The sequence below is a fragment of the Rhipicephalus microplus genome, chromosome 3 (assembly GCF_043290135.1).
Source record: "Rhipicephalus microplus isolate Deutch F79 chromosome 3, USDA_Rmic, whole genome shotgun sequence".
In the NCBI taxonomy this organism is placed as follows: domain Eukaryota; kingdom Metazoa; phylum Arthropoda; class Arachnida; order Ixodida; family Ixodidae; genus Rhipicephalus; species Rhipicephalus microplus.
Window position 1 is genome coordinate 86,597,809 of NC_134702.1, and position 19,020 is coordinate 86,616,828.

Below are 19,020 nucleotides of genomic sequence, written 5' to 3' on the forward strand. Positions count from 1 at the left end.
TCCAGATCAGATTGCGTTAGCATATCAAAAACCAGACCTGGCCCTTACACTTTGCTCCTCATTAGACCAGGCGGGAGCAAGAACTCATATGTCAAATGTTATACGTAAGATATAATTTCAATAGAGAAATACATAAAAAAATGTGCAAGGGTACTCAGTGTGCTTAGAAAAAGTGGGTAACGATTTAGAGTACTAGGTACTCTACTATGGGAGAGCACAAAGCCATCCCGTGGGCCTCACGCTTTATGAGGTCCAAGGCAAGGAAGTCACACGAAAAAAGTGACATGCACCACACATCATTATTGATTGATTAACCCCGGATGCCAACATGACCTAACGAAACGAGACGCGTGAGAGTGTTGGTTGGGTGAGTGTTCCAACTTTTACGAATACCTTATCATACGATGAAGCGAGAGTACGGTAATGACGGAATAGGTGACTGCGATATTAGACCACAAAAGACCTCTTTTTTTTTTGAAACTCAGTTCCGCTGGAACGTATAAGTTGCATGATTAAATTTATACCATAAAAAATTAAGACTCAGCCAACACCTGCTCACCCATGCGCGTGTTTCGGCAGCGCTATAAACAGCCTGGGAGAATGGCGAACGTGCCCTGAAATGCACGCCAGGTGCAGCGCATACGCGATGTGCTCGTATGTACCCGACGCTCCTCTCAAAGTGAATTTTTTTCCAACCAGGCAAGATAGCGGCCGGGAGAGAGGCTGTGGCATCCAGGTTTGCAAAACCCTCGAGCCCGCTGTGTGTAGCTTCCGGCGTGAAGTGGGCTTCGAATGGTACGTGTGGCGTGTTTCTCAGTAAGCGCTTCTCGCTGAATGAGAGTATACGTGCTGCGTTTATATATAGTTTCCGTGAGGGACTCCGATGAACTGACTCGGAGGGACAGGCTTAATTTCCGTTTACATAAGGCTCATTAGTAAAACGCCAGTCTTGATGCAGCCAGCCCTCTGTTCAAAACAGTACAGTGTATGAAACTTTATTTAAAGCCATAGGCCGACTTATACGCAGCCAACGGTATTTCGACAGCCGTTGAGGCAACTACCCGATTGCCGGAAGGTGGGATGGATGAATCTTGCGAGGGAGGCTGTAACGAAATTAGGTTCCGTATGGTTATAGCGAACGAGTGCTTACAAGTACGTCCAATACGCCGCGGAACTATGCTAAGGGTTTCTAAGTTGGGTATGCACCAGTGTACGTTAAGATGATGTTTGAGGCACATGGGAGTGGAATTTATGGTAATAACGAGCGCAGGCTAAGATAGCATGTTCCACTATGCCTATACGCTTTGGCAAGGGAGCCCTAGTTTGATGCCTGTCAGATAGCTTCGTTGTGAGCAATACGACCTAAAGACATCAGCTTCGTTTCTATAAAAACGCTGCCGACTAACTTGCGAGTTACTGGGGAAACTCTCACTACCGAAGAAACAAGCATAACTAATGATACAAAATTCACCACGTATCTGCATGCTTCACTGAAAATGTCGTCGAAAGGCCATAGTCTTCTGCCAGCTGTACGTGAGCCCTGGTCTCATCTGCGCGAGATATGGCGCGACTTTAGAGTTACTGTATATGCTACATCTAGGTATGCAAGGTAGCATATACAGTAACTCTAGCGCGACGTGACTTATAGACGCTATCTGACAGTGGCATCGGAAAACATGAGCTTAGGCAGAATCCGGGACCACTGCCAGGTGGCAGCAACATACGTCGGCAGATGGATTTTCGTGCATAGCGTCGCATTATCATCGTGCATAGCGTCTTATTTTCAGCGCAGTCTATGGAACACTATGGTCTGGTGAATTGCGTATAAACATTTTCTGTCAAAGGAACACGAAACCTAATACTTCCGTATTAGGTGGTGTGTCGTACTACTTACGAAAATGTTCAACAGTATGAATGCAGCCACCAGTTCAACATGGCAGGCCATTAAACAAGTGCTTAAAATTTCCGGATGGCTGAATAGTGTGACAGACAGATAGACAGGCAGGCATACAGACAGCCCAAATTTTCTGCGTTCAAGTATCCCCAGAAATATCATCGTCTTTAAAAGTTTGCGAGCTCCATCAATTCTTTTATCTAAAACCTCTTTGACATCACGGCTGGTTGTCTTTCAGAATATGTAACAAATACCAATCAACATGGCCTCTTGTAATTGAACAAGGTCGCAGGTTTCTTTTTCAAATAAAACCTTAACCAATGCGCTTCCGGTTAGGACGCTATAGTGTTGATTTACGAGCCGTTTCGTTCAATGCGCGCGATGATTTTACCCTCACAACCAACGACACTGACGCAGTCACCGAAATATCCGTGAAACGATCTGTTTAACGTTATCGCATTCGACAACCACAAACAAAATATCTGTTTCAGAGCTATTACATAGGGACCACTTTACGGCCAGCCAAAACGTTTTTACCTTAATTTAAATATGCGTTAAAATTGTGCATATCTCATGATGCTCACCCGCAATATTTCTGCGAATTCAGAAGGTTACCTGAATGAAGCTTAATTAGTACATGCGTCATTATTACACCATGTGTGTGCAATCAGCATGAACAAATACTGAAGAACACTTTGTAAATTACAAAATGTGTTCTGCGAAACTCTGAGGTATTCGACTGACTATGTCATGTCTCTTTTTACACTCCAATTATGGAATGACATGCAGACAGAATTTGTGTGTGTTTTCTTTTATTTTACGGCAAATCGTAGCAAAGGCGCGAGACTAATCTGCCTCTATTTACCGAACGAATACGGTGGCTTTGCGCATCGTGCAGACTCCATCCGCATTCTGTCTCTCATAGCGCGCATTTATCTTCCAGTTTGAGAGGCAGAAGCCACACATGACCCTGCGCCAGAAGGCCGGACGGACACCGGTCACCGCGAGTTTGAGCCGTTGAAGGCTTTGACCTAAAAAAAAAAAACGTCTACCGGATCTGTGTTCAGAATAACAGGTGAAAGGTTGATTTCATACGAACTAAGCTACGGAACAGAGGGAGGTTTATTTACACGATGTAAAAAAAGAAAAGGACACACATGGCAAACGTTTCCCTCATCCAGAATACATACACTTTGGCGCAGATATATGCCACCTCGAATTTCACTAGCTTTAGGTGAACACGACATTACTTTTTTAGAGACATCCAAGATGAAACATGTGTTTAGAACAAACGTTCTATGATATAGAGTACAATGTATGCTACTGTGGGAGAGGAGCAGGGCGCCCTCGTCCTAAGACACGCGTCAATAAAGAGGACCTTCACAACCTAGGAGACGAAGGCACTTGACATCGTTAAAGGGCCACTCACCAGGCCCCATGCCGAATTTTAGTTAGACAGTGGAAGTTGTTGGGTGTCTGATGAGGAAAGTTTTGCCACAAAAATTTTTCGAATCTGTTCAATACGAACGGAGAAAACAGGCTTTTTGAAGCAGCGAGAAAAAAGGGTGAGAGGAGGCGAACTTGAAACCCTTGCCGCTCCTCCGCGTAGCCTTCGCAAGCCAAATCTCTTCCCCACCCTCTCCGGCATCCGACCAAGAGGTGACGTGCGCATGACGTGCCCAAACGAGTCCAACCCCATAGCACGCGAGTGGCGTTCCTTTAATGACCAGCGCTATTTTGTGGTATTCTGCCTGTTTCTGCGGCATGGTTTGGAAACGCTGGCTTAGACGCAATAGAGTAGATGAGCACAATGAGTGCGCGAACGCGTAGGAGTGTTTCACGGTGGTAGTGTGCTCAATGCGCTGACCGCAGGGACACGAATGCATGCGGAACGCTGGCATATTAGCCCCGCATCTCGTAACATTTCACGGGAACAAATGGAAAAAAAACGCACACAATTTTTGACTGCGTCTCATTATTTATTTCAAGTTTTATGAATCTCTTAAAGCAACAAATAGATAAACTACGCATGTTGTGGTAAATATTTTAACCATATCACGTGGTATACTATTGACAACGTCAGAGAAGACTCGTCAACGTAGAGCACAGAGTTTCCCAATATACACTAGAGGGAACTCTGGCGCTAGTGTCTACGGGAGCTGCAACGCACGGCGCTTCAGTGAGCATGGGGAAAATGATGGGTAGTACACACGTTTGTCTAAACTTCGTACTTCTGGCCTGCTTTTGGCTCCGTGTGTGTTCGTGTGACTTAAAGCTGTTTTCTCACGAAACAAAAATCAGCAAATGTTTAGCAATTGCGCTTGACCGCCCTATTTTTTCGAATTACCTTTCCAAAATTGGGTCACGAAGTTCAAAAGGGTTGAATTTTTTTTTCAAAACAAAATCGAAACACAACATTGAACGAAGCCGCAAGTACGATTTGCCACCCGCAAGTACGAAGACTAGGCAAATCTGTGTACTACCCATCATTCCCATGGTCGCGGAACGATTGCAGCGCCAGTGTGCCTTCTAGTTAATTTCGAGAAACTCTATGACGTATAGGACAGCGTCACTGCATTGGCGTGTACGTAGGGCCATTCCTACGCCTACGTCATGCCCTCATTCTCTACGCGTGCCCCGGCAGAGGGGAGGGGGAGCAACATTCATCTTGAAATTTGACCTGTTACCGCGGCACTTAGCGTTGCAAAGTTTGGCAGACGTGATCATGATTGCCTCGTCTACGCATTGCGCTTGTCAGCTAAAGATTGTCAAACCTGGTGAGTGGCCCTTTAAAAAAAGGGGAGTTTAGTTGTACACCTAACTTCTACATACACAAGTGAAACATTGAACACAACTAAGACCGTGTACACATCTTACAAATGACCACAAATATTCAGTTTAGATCTGTGTATCGAAGTGTTACAAGTTAGAGAAAGCTTAAAATGAACCGAGTTATTCATATTTCAGAGAAGGACGCGCACGCATGCGTACGTGATGCGTACTAAGGTTGGCACATGGGTAGTACGGATCTGGAAGCTCCAGCTGTGCCTTCCGTACTCTGAAGTGTTTAGAAAAAAAAAAGAAGAGCAGATGCCACACAGCGGGAATCGATGATATGCGATGTACAAATTAGTAATTTGGACACGTCACTTTAAAATCAGCAAAACGTTACGAGGTGAAGGTAAATGACGCCGTAAATGATTTTCGTGCCATGATTATCACGTTAAGATGTGTCGTTTACCTTCATCAACATTTCACGTCATGTCATACCAAGTTTAGTATATGTGGAGGTAGCGAAACGGCGACGAGCACGCTATGAGCGTGGTATGTTGTCAAGTTCTTGCATGACACGCTTGTCAGGATTATGTTTGCACCAGTCATATATTTCGTCATCCATTGATGTCATGTATCAACGAATTTGGTATGTGTGGAGCTAGCAAAACGGCCGCGAGCCCATCATGAAGGGCCCAATGTACTCCAATGTAGCATCGACGCGCGCGCACGCTGGACACAGCGACGCTACATTAGCAGAACGCGAGCACCTATGTCTCACGCCAGGCGCGACCAGCGTCCGTCGGGGTGGCCCGACGGCAACCGGTGCGAAATGCGACATGCTGCATTTCACGCCAATGCTTTTCAGTAACATTACTCTACGCCGGTGCGTTTGTCAGACAACACTGCGGCTCCCTCTTTACGTGACGGAGGGACGCCGGACGCGCTGAAACGCGCATGATTCAAAGCTAAGCAGCGTGACGCGCACCTGCGAGCATATGGCAGGACCAGCGCCTGGCGTGGCAACGCTGGCTTGACGCAACGAAATGAACGCCAGGGAGCACGCGCACCACGTCATGCCGAAATGTATTGGCGTCTTCACTGTGGCATCGAGTCATGTTCACATATGACACGCATCTCATGAATATTATATTTGCACCAGTGACATACCTTCGTCATCCAATGGCGTCACGTGATACCAAATTTCTCATATGTGAAGCTGGCGAAACGGCCGTGAGCGCATCATGAGTGTGGCATGTAGTCATGTTGTTACATGACACGCATGTCGTGATTATCATGCTTGCATGCGTCATTTACCTGTGTCGCCCGTTTGGATCAAGTAATACCGGGTATGGTACATGTAAAGCAAGAGAAACAGCTGCGAGCTCATCATAAGTGTAGCATGTAGTCATGTTGTTACATGACACGCATCTCATGTTTATCATGTTTGCAACAGTATCATACCTTCGCCATCCATTCCTATCTCGTAATACGAAATTCGGTATAAGTGAAGCTAGCGAAATGGTCCCTAGCGCATCATGAGCGTGTCAGTCTTGTTACATGGCACGCATCTCAAGATTATCACGTTTGCACCAGTCACATACCTTCGTCATCCATTCACGTACTGTAATACCAAATTTGGTATATGTGATGCAAGTGAAACGGCCGCAAGCGCATCATGAGCGTGGCATGTAGTCATGTTGTTACATGACGTACATGTCATGATTTTCATCTTAGGCTCTGTCGCTTGTTTTCGCCATGCAATCGTGTCATACCATACCAGTTTTGCAACTAGCTATGTGAACGAAACCACCGGAAGAGCTACAACCCCACGAAATATAAATAATGACATGTCTTGACTTTCATGTTATGACTAGTGAAATATGTTTTTCATACAGTCATGTTATGCCATAGCAAGTTTAGTATCAATACCATTATCGAAATGGCTAAGAGAGCTAAAAGTCGTAGGTTGCTAAAAGTCGTAGAGCTAAAAGTCGTAGAGCTAAAAGTAGTAGGTCCCGAACAGTCGCGAACGGTCGTAAACGGTCGCAAAGCGACTGCTTTGGCTAGTCGCTTCTTGCATAATTTTCAGTCGCGCGACTGCAGTCGCAAAACTGCCGGAACCAATCAGCGATGCCCAGAAGTGGCACTAGCATTTATTTACTAGCAGTTTGAATTCTTAGTTTTTCTTATTGTGCTGGTCTCCTGTCGCCCAATGCAAACGAGTGCGTTCCTGTGAGTGCGCTCGCCGGATGCAAGCGAGTGATGTTTGTTCTCGTCGTTCCTGGGTATATGGGTACTAAGTATCAATCACCTGTGGCACGCAACCGCATATTAGTGACACATACCTGTCCGTGGGTTTGTGACACTGTCTGGCGGGAAGTGTTCGATGATGTGCGCGACGGTATTGTGACATTATTCATATCTTGACCAGCGCGTCATATTCATCAAACCGTCTTGCCCTCCCGAGCTAATTTTGGTTGACGCCATGTTAAGGGGTGACCAATAGAGTACACAAACGTAAGCTCCTAGATAGATAGATAGATAGATAGATAGATAGATAGATAGATAGATAGATAGATAGATAGATAGATAGATAGATAGATAGATAGATAGATAGATAGATAGATAGATATGTTCAAGGTCGCTGAAGTTAACTATGAAATGCATCGCATTTAAAACTTGTTAACAATTTAGAGTGCTTGGTACTCTATACTATGGGAGTGCATAAATCCGTTCCGTTAAACGTAAGCCAACCGGCTATTTCAGGATGGGAACGGCGACCAGTACCGTAGGATGTGTTCAGAAAAAGTGGTTAACGATTGAGAGTACTTACTACTATGGGAGAGCCGCAGGCCGAACGTGTGAAGAAATGTCACTTTGATAAAGTTCACCGTTTTAAAAGCAGTCAGTTATATGAAGGTACAGACGCATGTTCTTGCTGCTGGTTTGTGATCAAAAATTTGATGGGCCTAGAAAAAAATGCTACACCGGATTGCAACAACGTTCTCAGCCAAACAAAATGCTTTAGGTAGAAACGTTGAACCTTTAGCTTAGAATATGCGTACTATTTACACTATCTGAAAGAAAACGCGCCTAAGATTCGACCAGAAACGAGCGAGCATGTTTGCTCTTCACGAGCGAATGCAAGTAAGTTGGTGATAGGTAGGCTTGGAAAAGGGTTATCGCGCAATAACCGAGGACACACAAAAAAATTAGCAGATCTCATGGAGTTTCATACAATTATACTTAGAGGGGAATCTGGCGCTACTGTCTACACTGTAAGCAAAAACTATCCGAGTTTGGGGTTTTTCCGGCTCATGACCTCTGAAAACTCTCTCGGGTTTAAAATTACTACCTCGCGTAAGAGTAAAAGATGGTACATGACATAGTTTTACCACCACCTCTCAGGCAAGTAGTAAAAGGATGTTAAAATCCAGTTTTACCACTTAGGGAGTTTTCTATCACGTGATTTTTAACCTGCGTTTCAGAGTTTATTACCACGTGACTGCAAGGTGCAGCTGCTTCGGCGGCTTTTGCCCCATACCCCCCTTGTGACGCTCTCAATGAATACTGAAGCATAGCCTCCTATATTTTTTTGTGCCCGCGCATTAGCGCTAAATACATACGCGCCATCCGTCCCTTATAGTTTTGGCGCTCGCCGCCAGATGCCGCACCGATCCCATAATAACAGCAGACGACGCGGCCTATGCACGCTTGCGTTTATGACGGTCTAGAAACCGTCTACATTGCATTGGATTATGCGTATACGTTAAGAAGTGCGCACACACCAAATTTTTAACACAAGCACTGTATGCAGAATGCAATGTGAGCTTTGTTATTTGATTTCGCGCTCAAAGCTTGAGCACTTTTCGAGACAATGGTTTGACATGAAAATCTTTTGCCAAGTCGTGTTTGTCAGTCACACTCGTCGCGAAGTTCAGAAAAAGTGGGCGGAGAAACTTCACGAGCACAACCTCCAAAAGTTTTTTATGATGTCCCGGGGTCGAGCACTTGAGTTTGTCACGTTTCTGTAGTATTTGCGCGGCGTTGTCAACGGCAGCCTTCAGTGGCTGATTCATCTTTCTCGCTCTTGCGAGGAAAACTTCCGCGTAATTCTTTAGAGAATTTAGAACCATTACGAGCTCAGTTGACGGATACAGGAGTACACCTGGGTGGATATCTCCACATTCAATCAGAACATGCTCCACCGTTTCCTTATCTTTCCCGCAGCATGTGCATTGTTCTTCTTCTTTACTGAATCTTGCTTTATAACTACGCGTTCTAAGGCAACCCGATCTCGCTTCAAACAGTAAAGCGCTTCCCCTTGAATTATCGTAAAATGCCTCCCTCCTTATTTCATTTTTGCCCTTTCGGTAGTTACTCAAAGCCGGTTTTTTCTCCATAGCTGCCATCCATTCTCTCGTTTTGCGCCTCGGCGCTCCGCCAGGAGCGCTCGCATCCCATAATAGCTCGGGGGACGGCGCTGAGGGACCGACCGCTCGGGCACAAAGTTATAGAGGAGGCTATGACTGAAGGTACGCGAAATCCACAGATGTTTTTTTTTGTTTTTTGCATCGCCGTGCCTCTGGACTGACCTCGAGTCAGCGCACTTTTACTGGAACTGGCGGCAGCATAAGCACAACAAGCGAGAACAGCATTCTTTGAACGAAAAAAAAAGACGGGGGGGGGGGGGGGGGCTCTCAAAAGAGAAAAAAAAAGAAAACCTGCTGTGGAAAGCTGTCCTGCATATTTTCGCAAAATGTTGCTTTTGCTCGGCGGTGGCCTTGGAGACAGACAGTGCAAGAAGCTCGGTATCTGTGTGTCTGGTTGGGCTGATGGATCTCACGTGTTTCCTACATCACCGAGCGACCGTGCTCGTCCGAGCGCCTCCGAACATGCACGTCGCGGATATCTCACTTCCGAGCCGAATCGTGAAGATCTGCCAATGGTAACAAAATCAATCTGGCGTCATCGTCCGTGCTTGCCTGCTGGAGAAGCAATAAGCAAAATGCTTCACTCTGTCGTCGTCACCGAGCCGTGGCCACCAGTGACCAGTGGGAGTGTGTCGCCGGGGCAGGTGAAAGAAGCATCGCATATATTTTGTTCCACAGTAGGCGATGTCTGCATGAGTAAAGTGCTGCCCTAATTGCCCACCTCATGCACCAAATGTTCTCAAATATGTAGCGCGAAGCCGATACGAGGCAGACGGAAACAACAAGAGGCTGCCCGTGAGTACGAAGAAAACCCGGATGGTGGTCTTTCGTTGGAAGTGTGCATACACCACCCCGTCCCCGTAAGATAGCGGTGACGTGTTCATTTGTGTCTGAAATGACGACGAAATTCGCACAGGATATGTGTTCTGTGATCGCCAGCTGTGTTTTATCGGATAGCCGTGCTCCTCAAAAAGGCCTAGAACGCCGTCGGTAAGCAGCTTGTATGCAGGCGTGGACCACTCTTCTACGCCCGTTGTGATGAATACGTGCTGCTACTGTGTTTGTGCACCGTCGCTGAATGAAAATCATTGAGCTACCATGCTTTGTGCGTACTTAGGTATATTTTGTGGACTTGTGCATCAGCAGTGCTCACACGCGTGGGGCAAAGAGCCCGGTGTGCCAAGCAATTATTGGATAATCAAAAAGGTGAGATCGTGTAGATTTGTAATAAAAGGTTGGTGTGACATTTAGTGCCCTGCAGCCCACCTGAAGCTTACGCTTGCACCTTCAAGCGTTGTTGTTAATCGATGCAAAAAAAGAGCTCTCCTACCAGTACTACATTGCCGGTCAAAAAGTCGTGCCTATATATATACTGGATTGTCGAAGTGTAGTTGAGCAACGCGTGCAGTCTGTCCTAGTGTTGTATTATTCTGCATTTGTTGTGTGTGCGTGTTTGCCTGTATGTGAATTTATGTGTCACCAATTCTGCCGTTCGATAAATTCAATCAATTCTGCTATTCAATAAATTTGTCGACTCTGGGCGAATGCACCCGTCATTTTTATTTTTTTACCACCAGAAATAACTCCCAGTGATCACCTCAAAAACCTTGTGAACGTAGTAAAAATTTACTCTCTCTATACTCGCTGAAAACCTCGCTGGGGTAAATAATTACTACTCTCGCTACGTTCAAAAACTCAGTTAGCACGAGAGTAAATTTTTACCTCGGTAGTAGGTGGTAAAAAAAACCCAGGAAAGGTAGTGCGCTAGAGGACAAATGGTTTAACCAGTTTTTGAGGTTATTTCAGGTCATTTTTGTTTAGTGTGTACGCGGGCTCTTTCAGCGGCACTCGTACCCCCATGGGAATTATGTAAAGTACAGGCCTCGGATCTGCTTCGGATGAATTACATTCTTGAGATTCGCGACGCTTCTTTTACGAGTGTAAAACAGAGTGATATGAACTTATATTTCATTGAAACTGATGTCATTTATTTGTACGCAAACTTCATTGCAAAATGTTTTCGTTACGAGGCGACAAAAGTGTAACCTGGGCAAATTTAACCACCAGGGTATGCATCCGTCTGCCATTGCGTTCCAGACTTGGCATCAAGATTTAATGAACAATTCTTTACAACACTTGAAAACAAGCATGACTGTTTTTCTCTCAAAAGTACGCATTATCTATTTATGGAAATAACAGTACATTATTAAGCAACAAAACTTAACGCTTCGTCTTCTGTGACGCTAGGTGCGTCTGTCCAAGTGGTCTGCCCAAAAGAGTTCCCCAATATACACTAGAGGGAATTCCGGCGCTAGTGTCTATGGGAGCTGCAATGCCCGGCACTTCAGCGAGCATGGGAATGATGGGTAGTACCAACGCCTCCTCTAGAAAGATGCCTGCCGCATGAGAAAAACAGCTGCCACATCCTTTCCCTCCTTCATTTTGAAAATGTTCTCGGTCTCTAGCGTCACTTGTGGCGGATGGTGCAACAACGCAACACTTTACATAGCCTCCGAAACAGTGGTGCACAGTTGCAGGTCTCGAACAACTCTCGACTGACGCGCCCCTATGGGCCGCAGATGAAAGAAGCTTAGCTGGTACCACCCTTCGCCGCGATAATAGTGTCGGTCGCGAGCCCTAGCGCGGAGCTTGTTTAAAACTGAAGGCAGGCCAACTCCGCTGGGAGTGCGAGCCATTCCTCAGGCATCTTTCTAGAGGAGGCGTTGGTAGTACACACATTTGTCTAAACTTCGTACTTCTGGCTGCTTTTGGATACGTGTGTGTTTGTGTGGCTTGAAGCTGTTTTCTCACGAAACAAAAATCAGCAAATGTTCAGCGATTGCACTTCACCACCCTAATTCTTTTCGACTTACCTTTCCAAATTTGGCCATGAAGTTCAAAAGGGTTGAATCTTTCTTTCAAAACAAAATCGAAACAGCAATAAACGAAGCCGCAAGTACGATTCACCACCCGCAAGTACGCAGACTTGGCAAATGGGTGTACTGCACATCATTCCTATGGTCGCTGAAGGATCGCAGCGCCAGAGTGCCCTCTAGTTAATTTTGAGAAAGTCTATGGTCTGCCCCCAACGCACCTACCTCTGGTTCTGTTATCAAGCCGAGTCAGTGGAGCGGGAAGGTGTGTCTACTAAGCTCCATCACCGTTTTGCAGTAGACCTAAATGAATTAACACAAAACTCGCTCATGAAAAAACATGAACTTGATGCGATATCTTGTACTTGCATGAAACGCTACATCTATGCGCAGCGGTGAGTAGACGACACCTTGTTTAAACTGTCAAATACGTCCTCTAAAGCTTGAACATCACAGGTAAACAACATACCTAGTGATCTTCATCCTCTTCGAGCAACAAATGCACTGCTTCAGCACTTTTCACTTACCCCACTACTCACGCTGTGCGAAGAACGAAATTGAAATTGTAGAAAAAGGTTTGTAGACAGCTCACTAGCTAACCCTATCCAAGCCGAAGCCTGTATTTCCCATTATTCCCATGGGGGTACTAGAATGTAGCACCAGATTATTTTCTAGGTATAATTGCATGAAACTCTATGGCAGATCCCACGTACAGTGAGAATCGATGATATGCGAAGCGTGAATGAGAAATGTTGATAAGTCACTTTAAAATCAGCACAGTGTTACGAGGAAGAGATAAATGATGCTATACATGACTTCTGTGTCATGATTATCATGTAGGAATGTATTGTTTACCTTCGTCTTCTATTCACGTTACCTGATACCAAATTTGATAAATGTGGAGGTAGCGAAATGGCTGCAACACGCTATGAGCGTAGCTTGCAGTCATGTTTTACATGACACACATATCATCATTATCATGTTAAAGCTGGTCATTTGCCTTCGTTTTCTATTCATGTGACGTGAAACCAAATTTAGTATATGTGGAGCAAGCGAAACGACCGCGAGCACGCCAAGATTGTGGTATGTTGTCATGTTCTTACATAACACGCGTGTCAGGATTATCATGTTTGCACCAGGCATATAATACGTCATTCATTGACGTCACGTAACACCAAATTTGGTATATGTGGAGCTTGCAAAACGGCCGCGAGTGCATCATGAAGGGCCTAATATACTCCAATGTAGTGTTGACGCGCGCGCACACTGGGCACAGCGACACTACGTTAGCAAAACTCGAGTACGTATATGTCTGACGCCAGACGCGACCAGCGTCCGTCGGCGCGGCCCGACGTAAACCAGCGCGAAATGCCACATTCTGCGTTTCGCACCTATGCCATAGAGTAACGTTACTCTATGTTGATGCGTTACCCAGACAACACTGCGTCTCCCTCTTTTCTCGACGGAGGTACGCCAGACGCGCTGAAACACGCGTACATCAAAGCAACGCAGCGCGGGGTGCGCCTGCGAGTATATGGCAGGATCGGCGCCTGGTGCGGCAACGCCGGCGTGACGCGACAAAATTAACGCCGGTGAGCACGCACACCCCGTCATGTTGAAATGTATTGGCAAATTGACTGATGCATGTCGTCATGTTCTCACATAACACGCATCTAATTATTATTATGTTTCCACCAGACACATGTATTCGTCATCCATTGGCGTCACGTAATGCCAAATTTGGCATATGTGAAGCTAGCGAAACGGCCGCGAGCGCATCACGAGTGTGGCATGTAGTCATGTTGCTACATGACAGCATGTCGTGATTATCATGTTTTGATGTGTCATTTACCTATGTAATCTGTTCACGTCGTGTAATAAATACGAAGTGTGGTACATGTGAAGGTAGCGAAACGGCTGCGAGCACATCATGAGCGTAGCGCGTACTCATGTTGTTACTTGACACGCATATCATGTTTATCATGTTTGCACTAGTATCATACCGTCGTCATCCATTTACGTCCCTTAATGCCAAATTTGGTATAACAGAAGCTAGCGAAACTGCCGCCAGTGCATCTTGAGCGTGGCATGTAGTCGTGTTGTTGCATGACACGCTTTGACAAGGATGTGTTGTACTTTTTTGCGTTTTTTTTTTGCGCTGCCAATTTCGAATATGGATTTTCAATCCAACCTAATCAAATGTCAATTCTTCTGCTGTGAACAAAGATTGCGTTTTTTTGGGTTGTAACCAACGAGATTGAATAAATGGTTCGAACAGCATAAGTTAAGACAAAAGCCTTTGATACCTCACCAAAGGAGAAAAGGGACCGTCGGCTGTGACCGTCCAGCTGATTCGGGGACGAATGGTGTAGAAATGGTAATCAGCAGTGATGTCACCATATAACGTCGTCAGAAAGTCACAGATTGCTAAAATGTTTGACTCCATAATGGCGCTACAAAATCTAGAGTGACTTCATGAGTTGTAACGCCACCCAGTGCCGCGGTAGCGAGCTCTTCTAAGCGGCGAACAAAGCCAGAGGACGCAGGACCTCAACGAAAAATGCTACGATGGCGCTTGGTAGTGGCACTTGAAGCCGCGGATCCTGTTCTCTTCCCCTTTTTACATTTACCGAGGAGAAGAAGAAGACAGCTTTTCCCTTCGAGTTGTCTTACGTGAATGCACAAAAAACACTGTGACGTTTTTACCTAAACTTTATGTAGCCACATGCCCCAAGAGATAAGCCAAACATTGCTCAGTGGGTAACACGATGATCCCGTTCCAGCTGAGACATTAAAGCAGACGGCAAATTCAAGGCTGGAAAGACATTAATAACGCGAGAGAGTGCAGATTGGTACACATGTATAGCGCCCCAGGTGTCGCTAAAACTACAAGCTGACCCGAGGGCGCTACATAATATTGTACATATGCCCCAAGACCCAGGTGGCAGCGGACTCGGTAACAGGCTGTTTTGGCGCCGAGCTTCTCGAACGGATAAGTAAAACCTATGGCTGTTTCTTCCACTGACATTACTGGTAATTCCGACGAAAGCATTACTTTGACAACATCGAAAGAGCACAGCCATTTTACCTTCCCTACCCCTCTGTCAATTCCAAGAATACGCAAAAGAGTGACCGACTTGTTTCAGTCGCCCTTATATCTATGGACGCCGATTCTTGATTGTCACGGACCACCATTCTTTATGTTGGCTCACTAGACTACGGGACCCATCTGGTCGTCTTGCTCTTTGGGCGTTACGATTGCAAGAACAGGATTTTGAAGTCTGCTACAAGAGCGGTCGTCGTCATGCCGACGCCGATTGCCTTTCACGACTTCCCTTTCCGACAACCGAGTATGACGCTGACAACTTTGATGAATATTTGGCTGTAGTGGATACTCCGTTTCCTGACCTAAACACTTTTCGAGCAGAGTAACGCAATGACAACAGTCTCGCTTCTTTCTTTATTTCCGGAACGAATGGTCAACGTGGTTTCATCGTAAAGGATGGCGTTCTTTACAAAAAGAATTAATCTGGCGTAGGCCCTCGCCAACTTCTAGTTGTGCCTACAAATCTTCGACAACGCGTACTTCGAGCAATGCACGACGACCTCACATCTGGCCATATGGGTTTTAGATGCGTAGCATCTAATACTCGAGGCTTGTAGTGCGGCGCCGTCCGCAAGCTTCCTCCTCCTTCTTCCACCATCTGTGCATCCCTTCCTCCTCCACACACCGCGCGCGCTTCACTCCTCCACCATCTGTGCACTCTTCCTCCTCTACACACCGCGTGTGCTTCTCCTCTTCACGAACATTCGCTAGCTGTATAATGTAGCGCGCATGCGCCGTCACGCTTCGAGAACATCGGCAGCTGACGCGCGCGCATGCGCCGTCGCGCTTCGAGAACATCGGCAGCTGACGCGCGGGCATGCGCCGTTGCGCTTCTCCCCCTTCTCGAACATTCGACAGCTGACAGTGCATGCGCCGTCGCGCTGTATATATACTCAAGGTCGGTGCTCGCTCGCTCAGTTGCCGCTCGTCGGTTGGTTTGTACGGCGCGTCGACGTCCGAGGTCACAATAATCGACGTCCCTTCGACCAGCGCCGGCCAAAGTGTTGGCGGAACCGCAACCAAGTCGTCGTCCGAAGACAAGGCAGCGCGGAGAAGAGCTCACGACGCCGAACGTAAACGTCGGCGTCGAGCGGAAGATGCTCAACTTAGAGAACGTGAAGCCGCTGAGAGACGTCAGCGTCGAGCAGCAGCACCGGATTCGGCCGCTTTGAAACGTAAGCGTCGACAAGAGGACCCGGACTTTCGAAAACGGGAAGCCGAGTGCAAGTGTCGGCGACGAGAGGCCGATCCCGATGCTGCCCGCGAGCGCAAGCGCGCCGAGGTAGCGGCTCCGCATCCTCCTCAGTGTTCCCGCGAGGGAAGCTGCGGGCAATTTTTTTCTAGGACATTTTATCGCACGCAAGAACGCTTCTTCTCGCCGAAGATGCGTAAAAGTGTGACTGCATACGTTGCGAGCTGTGAGCAATGTCAACGCCACAAGCGTCCTGCAACTCCGCCAGGCGGACTACTTTATCTCATAGCACTTCCGGGTTCACCATTTGACGTCGTAGGTGTCGACCTGCTCGGCCCTTTTCCGCGTTCAACGAACGGCAACCGATGGATTATTGTGGGCGTTGACCACCTCACACGTTACGCCGAAACTGCGGCGATTTCTGCGGCAACGGCTACTCACGTTTCACAGCTCATGCTGTCACACGTTATATTACGCCAAGGATCCCCCCGTGTCATCATCAGTGATCGTGGGCGGCAATTTGTTGCCGATGTAGTTGAAGACATCCTTCGTCTTGCTTCGTGCCGTTTTCGTCACACTACCCCGTATTACCCGCAGGCTAATGGTTTGACGGAACGAACAAATAGGACTCTCGTCAACATGATTTCCATGTATGTTGATTCTGGACACAAAACATGGGACGCGATTTTGCCATTTATAACTTTCGCCTACAACACTGCACAGCACGAAACAACGAGATACAGTCCATTTTATCTGCCCTACGCACGCCAACCCCGCACAGCTCCTGACACTATCCTTCCTTTTTCCGAGACTGATCAACCTACTCTCGCCAAAACCATTTGCCGCGCAGAAGAGGCCCGGTGCATCGCCTGTCTTTGAACTTTCGTCTCACAGAAACGCTCCAAGAATCGTTACGACAGAAGTCACCGGCACGTATGGTTTGAGAAAGGAGATTTGGTGGGGCTTTGGACGCCGCTTCGCAAGCGCGGCCTCTGCCAAAAGTGTCTGGCCAACTACAACCGGCCGTTTGTTGTCTTGGAACGTCTCAGCGATGTCACGTACGTGGTATCTCAGCTGTTGTCAACTGGCCGCCACTCAAGCAAGACCAACGTCGTTCATGTTGCCCGTCTAAAACACCATCATCATCGCAACGAAGCCTAACACTCGCCCGGTGGGCATCATCTTCAAAGGGGCAATTGCTACGATACTGAGGGGGCGCGTAGAAGAAGAGGAGAACGAGGTTGGCACGAGCGGTGATCGGCCAGATCCCTGGACTCTCGCATTGATCATCTCCTGTAAATAAAGGCATCGCATCGTAACAATATGTTTGCCTAGGTGTGTAACCGGTTTTCCATAATGGTTACCCCTACGTACGTTTGGCGTCTTGACGTATTTGCAAAGGTAAAGTTTGTAACACTGAATTTTGGTAATACTTCTAAAGGCCAGAGACTTACATGCACATTTCGCGTTTTACCTCCTTTGCTGCTTGCCACTGTTTCCCATTTACCGTGCAACTTTGCAAATAGACGTGAGCTGTACGAACGTCCTTGTCAGGCGTTCTGCTGTACAAAAAACTCTCACTAGCCTCTTGCCGGAGTAGTAAAAACGTTTCGGTAGAAAAACATTGCACGCAATGCTGCTTCAGCAATTGCATACATTTTCATTCACAGGCTGTACATTCTCGAAGCGCACTTTTAATGAACTGCTGGAGTTTTGTCGATGGCACTGCTTGACCCATCTGCCGACCTACTTACCACTAGCGAATGTTCTTCTCGAGACACAAACGGGAACACGTCGTAAAGTATCAGGCCGCTATGTGTGTGAACGGCATCGTCTGCGACTTTGGTGGTGTATATTTCAGCCACAGGCATAATGCAGGTAATGAAAGTCCCTCCATTTTGGTCTTCCCAAACACTTTGTTCGAGAAATCTTGCATCTGTTACATCTGTTACAAAAGGGGTTTGCATCTGTTACAAACGGGGTTTTAATGGGAACAAGGACGACAACTGTCATATGTAGGTGGTGTCCCAGCGTAATTATTCCTAACAAATTTGTGCCTTGGGTGTCTGCAACTCTACATACTGACTTATATTTTGTTCTCTATTACAGGACTACTTCGTGAAAGTGGCTTGTATGACAAGCTTGTACGTCTGGGGCAGGGCAATGCATTTACCATATATCGTGAGCACACGTTACCCCTCCGGCCTTTGCTGATGCGGCCATATGCTGGTGCATGTCTGAGCGAACAGCAGCAAGAGTTTGATACTGCCATGAGCACTGTAAGCAAACAGTAGAATGGGGATTTGGCAAGTCGATCAGTTTGTATGCCTTCTTAGACTACAAAAAAAATCAGAAAGTCTTTGTTCAGAATGTAGCCCAACTGTACAAATTGGCAACAACACTAGCAAATTGCCACACCTGCCTTTATGGAAACCAAGTGGGCATGTTTTTTCCCCTTCTTGCGCCATCTCTGCGAGATTACATTGTATTGCATTACAACCGAAAGAAAAGCTTGAATGAACATCGCTTGTTTGTCTTTATTGCACACGTAATTACTGAAACAACAATTTGAGGTTGTTTCACATGCAAAGTGTCACACACTTATGGGGACAAGGATGTTACAAAACATAATGTTAGCCGGTGTGTGATTGTTCAGCAAACAAAGTAGTTTATTTCCGCTTGGCCACCAAATCATCTTTTAACAAATCAAACAGTTCCTTTTGTTGTATCAGGAAGATACACCTCTC